At 46.3% G+C, this 6,612-nt stretch overlaps 1 protein-coding gene across 3 annotated transcripts in view; it reads left to right on the top strand.

Moving 5' to 3' along the window:
- Positions 1-1,529: 1,529 nt before the first annotated feature.
- The window catches only part of Racgap1 (Rac GTPase activating protein 1), a 29,985-nt gene continuing 24,902 nt past the window's right edge, over positions 1,530-6,612 (top strand). For 2 of the 3 annotated variants that reach the window (XM_050122420.1, XM_050122418.1), the window contains exon 1: positions 1,530-1,656. The gene's annotated coding sequence lies outside the window, so the exon portion shown is untranslated. The remainder of the gene's footprint in view (positions 1,657-6,612) is intronic. The other variant, XM_050122419.1, reaches the window with a different exon arrangement.

Genomic DNA, 6,612 nt, shown 5'->3' with positions numbered 1-6,612 from the left:
CTAGCGCTTGGCGAACTCTGAGACCTGTAAATAGGAGGGGCTAGTAAGGGCGGCTGGAGCCCAGAAGCCCATGTTAGGAGAACCCTGTTCAGGACTTTGGTCTTTAATAGGAAGGAGAGGTGAAAAGAAGTTATTAATGTTTTGACACAAGGAAGAGCCGTGGTTAGATCCGCTGTGGTTGTTTTAGGCTGGCCTGGAGCTCACTAAGTAGCCAAGGCTGGTCTTTATCTCTCACTTCACTTCTCAAGTGTTGGAATTATGGGTGTGTGCCACCATGCCCATGCAGAACTGCCATTTTTTAATGTCACCATTGGAAAGAGCTCAAGGAGGGGTACAGCTTTCTTGGTGGTCAGACTACTGAAGTGGACCAGACTGGTTAAGTAGAGAAGTAAGCCCAGTAGACCAGGCTGACCTTGAATTTACAGAGATCCTCCAGGCTCTGCCTCTGGGATTGAAGGCGTGCACCTCCACAGTACCTAGCTCACTGTTTCTAGTATGCTCTGTCTATCTACTGGGATTGAAGGCGTGCACCTCCACAGTACCTGGCTCACTGTTTCTAGTATGCTCTATCTATCTACTGGGATTGAAGGTAGCACCTCCACAGTTATCTATCTACTGGGATTGAAGGCATGCGCCTCCACAGTACCTGGCTCACTGTTTCTAGTATGCTCTATCTAACCAGTATTTTGTCAGGTTGCTGGTATCCAGTGAAGGAATTTCCAAGACAGATAAATAACAAAAGAATAGAACAATTGAGAGTACCTTAACAGGTTAAGGATGAAGAGTTGGCTGGCACTCGGTTGTAGGGTAAAGGGCCTTTCTGATGTTGGGTTCGAACCTTTGAAAGTTCTAAAGCTTTGTATCAGCATAATGCCAGATTTTAAGTGCATTTATTAAACGGGATTAGAACACTTCATTTTGTATTTCTGTTTGTTTCTTGGAGCTGTCTCCCTCATTCATGGCTACTGGAAAGCTGAGATCACATGATCTGTATTTCTCTGATTCCAGCAGAGTGCGAGCTATGAAGTTGGCATACTTACTGTGCATCAAATAAAAGTCTGAATGAATGCGTGAATGAATGAAGGGATAATTATAGCTCAGAAAATATGGTTAAAATGATTGCTACTCTGTCTCCTTCTGGAATTCTTCCTATTCTACAGTGAGATCCGAAACTATTCAGTTATTAGTTTCCAAGAGCCCTATTAGCCTGCCCCGGGGAAACAAGGAGGCAAGAATAATATGCAATTAGTCAACAGGTCATTAGAATATTTGCAGGAAAGGGAGCCGGAGTCGGGGGCGGGGAACCTACACGGACCACAAAACACCCTCTACCCCCGCAAGACACCCCACAATGCCCCCACCCTAACTGTGCCCTTAGCCAAAATGGCCCTTTTCGGCGACTCCCTAACGTAATGCGCATGCTCATCTCCGATTTTTTTTTGCTCCCGCCCCCTAGCCCTGACGCATGCGTTGTCTTGAGGACGATGTTCTCTGATTGGCTGGTCCGCGATTTTGAACCGGATCTGGCGGCGCGGTTCCACACTGCCGTTAGTGAGGCGCGCCGCGACCGGACGGCAGCCCTCCTGGGGTGCGGCGGCCGGAGAGTGAGTGCTTCGGGCCGGTCGGGCTTGCGGGTGCACGGGACCGGGAACCTCGGTAAGCCGGTCCGAGGCCACGAGCGGGCGTCCGGGAGGGGGGCTGCTCTGGGCTTTGCGTTTTGGGCCAAGTCAGGGGCGTCCTTTTGAGGCGTGGCCGGAGGGATGTGGGTGTGGTTCCCCTGAGGTGGTGGTCTTCGCTTCAAGCCTGGCCTAGGAGTGGCTGGGACGGAGCTCCCTGTGACCCCTTCGGAGGAACAGGCTTTTCCGAGGGGGAAAGCACTGGTGTTTGAGAGGTCTAGGCGGCCCAGAGTTGTCTCCCACGAGATTAATTAGAGCACCCCTAGTTGTGAAGAATTGGAACGTTGCAAATTCGGAACCTTGACGGTCTCCGGTTATCTTTAGGTCCCCCTTTAATAAGAATTCATTGCCCCGCTCTCACTGACCTACCGCCCTGAAGCACGTTTCTGATGCTACCGGATAACAGCTTAGTCACACACAGCTCCACCGAGAGAAAAGTTAAGGCTGTTATCCGGTAGCATCCCAGTCGTGTGTAGGAGGGTTAGTGGAGTCACCATTTATCTTCTAAAGTTCTATCACACCTAAGTTAACTGTACTCTGTGAGTATGTGTGACTCTAGCCCAGGCTGGCCTTTTGTGGCCAAGGATACCTTTGCACTTCTGATCCTCCTACCTATGGAGTGCTGGGATAACTAACGTGCATTACAGGATAATTGGGAGGTCTCTAGTGTGGTCCACCAAGCCCATCATTTGCTGGGCTGAGGACAGACGCCAGGGGCTCGTGCATACTAGGCAGGCATGGTGTCAGCTAAAGGCCAGCACAACTGCACACTTCCTTAAGTTCAAGTAAGATCGTCTTCTACTTAAGTCTTGAACAAAAAATGTGTTGATTGATGAAGCTGGTGTGCGCGTCAAGCTGTGGGTTGCTGTACAGAAGGGGAATCTGCAGTATTAGGTTTCAGTCTGCTGAGTGATGATGATCTCAGCTTTTGGGTTGGTGAAAGGTGGTAGACTTTTTTTTTTTTCTTCTGTGTAGCCCTGGCTGCCCTGAAACTATCTATAGGCCAGGCTGGCTTTGAACTCAGATCTGCCTGCCTCTGCTTCCTGAGTGCTGGGATTAAAGACATAGGCCACCACCACCATGTCCGATTCATTCATAGGTAGTAGACTTGTCATTCATGCCGAAATTTTATCTGATGTCACAAGAAGGTGACTAGTAAATTAGTGGAGCAAGATCACCTGAGATGATTTGGCTCCGGATCTAGACGGTCTGTCTAATTCTCCACAAATACAGTTCTAGTCAGCCTTATAGAATCCTTAACATTGGCTTTTCTTTCCTTTGGGAAAACATCTTGACAATATTTATCAAGAGCCATTTAAGACTTTTATACTATGATCCATTAATTAAAGGCTGTTGCAAAGACTCTCTCCTTAAAGACCTGAATACTGGTCATGAGGAGGTTCACTCATTCAGTGACTGTCAAGCATCCGGCAGTGTTCTAGACACCAGTGGCTCTGCAGCAAACAGACAGTAAAGTAAGCAAATATAGTAGATGGGGACAAATCTTTGCAGCAAAATAAAGCTGCCATTTCCGAAAAGTTGCAATTTTAAATATTTATTTATTATATATACAATGTTCTGTCTGTGTGTATGCCTGCAGGCCAGAAGAGGGCACCAGACCTCGTTACAGATTTTTGTGAGCCACCATGTGGTTGCTGGGAATTGAACGCGACCTCTGGAAGAGCAGGCAATGTTCTTAACCACTGAGCCATCTCTCCAGCCCAATTTTAAATAGGGTAGTTAGCAGAGACTTCACTGAGAAGTAAGTGCAGATTCCTGGGTGTGTGTGGGGGGAGGGCAGAGGTGGGGAGTATGACGACAGGACAGTGCCATGCTAGAGACTGCAGGCAGAGGGTAATTGAAAAGTTATTTATAATTATCTAAATCCAAAGGGAATGAAAAAAGATAGTAGCCCATCAACTTATTTATTTATTTATTTTATTTATTTATTTATTTATTTATTTTGTTGTTTTGTTTTGAGATAGGGTTTCTTGGCATAGACTTGGTTGTTCTGGAACTGCTCTGTGGACCAGGCTGACCTTGAACTGACACTGACCCACCTACCTCTGCCTCCTGAGTGCTGGGATATAGGTGTGCTCCACAGCCCTGGCGCCTGTCAACTCTAGTTCTTAATTGAAACAAAGTGCTGGTAATCAAGACATGAAATTGTGTGTGCCTTGCAGTGTAGCTCTGATAGTGCATGGTAGACAAAGGGTGGAGATTGGATGGCGAGGGTCTTGTTTCACTGTTTAAAAGGTGTCATTCCCCAATGTATATTACCATTGTGAGACTGTTTCTATGTCGGCCGAGCAAAGGCTTTGGGGATTAGTGAGACTCTAGGCGTGAAGACCCAGAAGATCTAGCAGGAGAATGCCTGTGTGCTGAACTTAAAACATCACAATTTAGTTTTCCTTTCCCTCAGTTAGTCTTCACTCATGTTGAGCTCAAGGCATTCTGTTTACTTTTTCTGTAGTTGATTTGCTTACAGGAACAGCTGGTCTCATGGTAGTAAGTAGCTCTTCTGCCAGTTGGATGGAGCCTTTGCTACAGAGCAGAAGCTGGGCATTAGGGACATGAATTGTTCTCAAGTGCTGTTGAATGAACGCATCCTAGTGTTGAGCTTGTCTTTGGGAGTGGCTTTCTTTGGCAGCAGGAACCCTACATTGTTAATTTCTTGGGAATGTCTAGAACAGCAATGTGTATGTATAATAATGTTTTTAATTAAAACGCTTTGTTGAAAGAGGCAGGTGAGTTCGAGGCCAACGTGGGCTACAAGAGGTAGTTCCAGGACAGGCTCCAAAAGCTACAGAAAAACCCTTTCTCGAAAAACAACAACAACAAAAAACAAAACAAAAAAAAAGAAAAAAGTTGCAATTTTTTATTTGCCAGGTGGCAGTGGCACACAGCTTTAATTTCAGCACTGCGGAGGCAGAGGCAGGCAGATCTCTGTGAGTTTAAGGTCAGCCTGGTCTATACAGAGCTAGTTCCAGGACAGGCTCCAAAGCCACAGAGAAACCCTGTCTCGAAAAACCAAAAAAAAAAAAAAAAATGTTTGTAGGATGGGTATAGATGCTTTTTCTAGGATACCCTGCAGAAAAACCCGTAATGGTCTGTTGTTCTGAAGGACTGTCTGTCTCTTTGCTGGGTGATTGAAATTAAATTGGGGCCTCAAAGCAATAACAGCAAGCTGAGACTCTTTTCTCCTGGTGTTGCCAAATTGCTCCCTTAGGGATATGCACAGACCGGGACTCTAACACAGTGACTCTCCACCTCGGGGCTCCCCATCAATAACAGCTGAGATTCCGGGCACCTTTTTGTTTAAAGTGCTACATAAACTGATTTCCTCGCTCCACACACTGGCTGTTGCCGCATTCTCAAAGGCAGCATCCTCTGCCGTGGGAAGTGACAGCTGCTTTACAGCTGAGAGCCGCGCTCTGCTACACGACTGTTGTGTCCCTTCACATTAGTGCGTCTCCTAGCCCTGAAGCTAAATAATAAAGGGGAGAACATAAACAGGAGGATGGAAGTGTGGCCCAGCAGGAAAATTAAAATCATTCTCAGTCGACACTGAGAAGGACAAGGAGGCCTTACCTCTCCAAGTTACAATTGACTGAGGTATTGAGAGCTAGTAGTGATGCAAAGGGATAGTTTCGTCACCTAGAAATAATTCCTGAGAGTCACTTCTGCAGGGTGTTAGAATATAAGGCCCCCAGCATATAAAGAGGAATATATTTTGCTAGAACCAGATTTTATTTCTCTTAAGCAAACCTGTATTATAGGGGGAAGAATGAACTTTCTTCAGAACTAAGAGCCTCATTGAGAACAGCTGGTTTAACCCTGTCAGAAGTTTGTCGTCTTTTTCGGTCTGTATTCTAGCTGATGTCTGTGTTTACACACATAGACACTTGAGTCTGCTTTGTGTGACTGTCAGGATTCGCAGGTGTCTGAGAAGATCTTTGGCATATATGGTCGATACTTTTCTGACACTTCAGTGTGTTAGGGTAGAAAGAAAATAGACTTTGGACTCAACACCTGCTTTTCATTGTGCACTCAGTATTAGTCACTTCATGGTTCTGAGTCTAAATTGTCTATAAAATGGCAGCTTAGTTAGATTCATAGGAGGAAGAATGTGAAACGTCAAGTTTAGTACTCAATTCACAGCAAAGGCATATGTTAAATATCGTCTATGTTTCTGAATCTCGTGGTGCCTCATGTGGAGACAGTCTAGACGACTTGAGGGGAATCACTCTTTCAGAACCTAATTACCAGCCGTCAGACCCCAAACAACACAGAGTGTACTTTGTATTTCCATAAGCTGTATTTGTTTGTATTTTGGAGACAGTGCTGTGTAGCCATGGCTGTCTTGGAACTCATTCTGTAGACCAGGCTGGCCTCGAACTCACAGAGATCTGCCTGCCTCCCAAGTGCTGGGATTCAAGGTGTGTGCCACCACCGCCCGGGGTTGCATTGGGATTTTAAATCATTGTTTCCTAGTGTGCCTTGAGAACAGCTGAGACTTTGCATGCACACCAGCTACAGTGTCTTGTAGAGTCTGGTTTGTGGAATCGGTCTTGTTCTCAGGAGACTGTCTCTTCCTTCAGCTAGGCAGAGTGGCTTATCCTATACTATCACCACTTGGGTGGACTGTCGTATGATTGCTGTGGGTTCAAAGCCAGCTTGGGCAGTCGCAAATAGCCCTTCCCTCAAAACAAAACACCACAACCACAGCCAACCAGCTTCTAACCGTACTCTTTGGAGTACACAGGAACCAGAGTAATCATGAACTAAAGAAACTCTAGCCGGGCGATGGTGGCACAGGCCTTTAATCCCAGCACTTGGAAGGCAGAGGCAGGCAGATCTCTGTGAGTTCGAGACCAGCCTGGTCTACAGAGCTAGTTCCAGGACAGGCTCCAAAGCCACAGAGAAACCCTGTCTC

This window comes from Alexandromys fortis, unplaced genomic scaffold (genome assembly GCF_014885135.2).
Source record: "Alexandromys fortis isolate MF-2015 unplaced genomic scaffold, M_Fortis_MF-2015_v1.1 scaffold_216, whole genome shotgun sequence".
NCBI lineage: Eukaryota > Metazoa > Chordata > Mammalia > Rodentia > Cricetidae > Alexandromys > Alexandromys fortis.
Note: the sequence above shows the minus strand (reverse complement) of the source record. Positions and strands in the feature narration are given on the sequence as shown.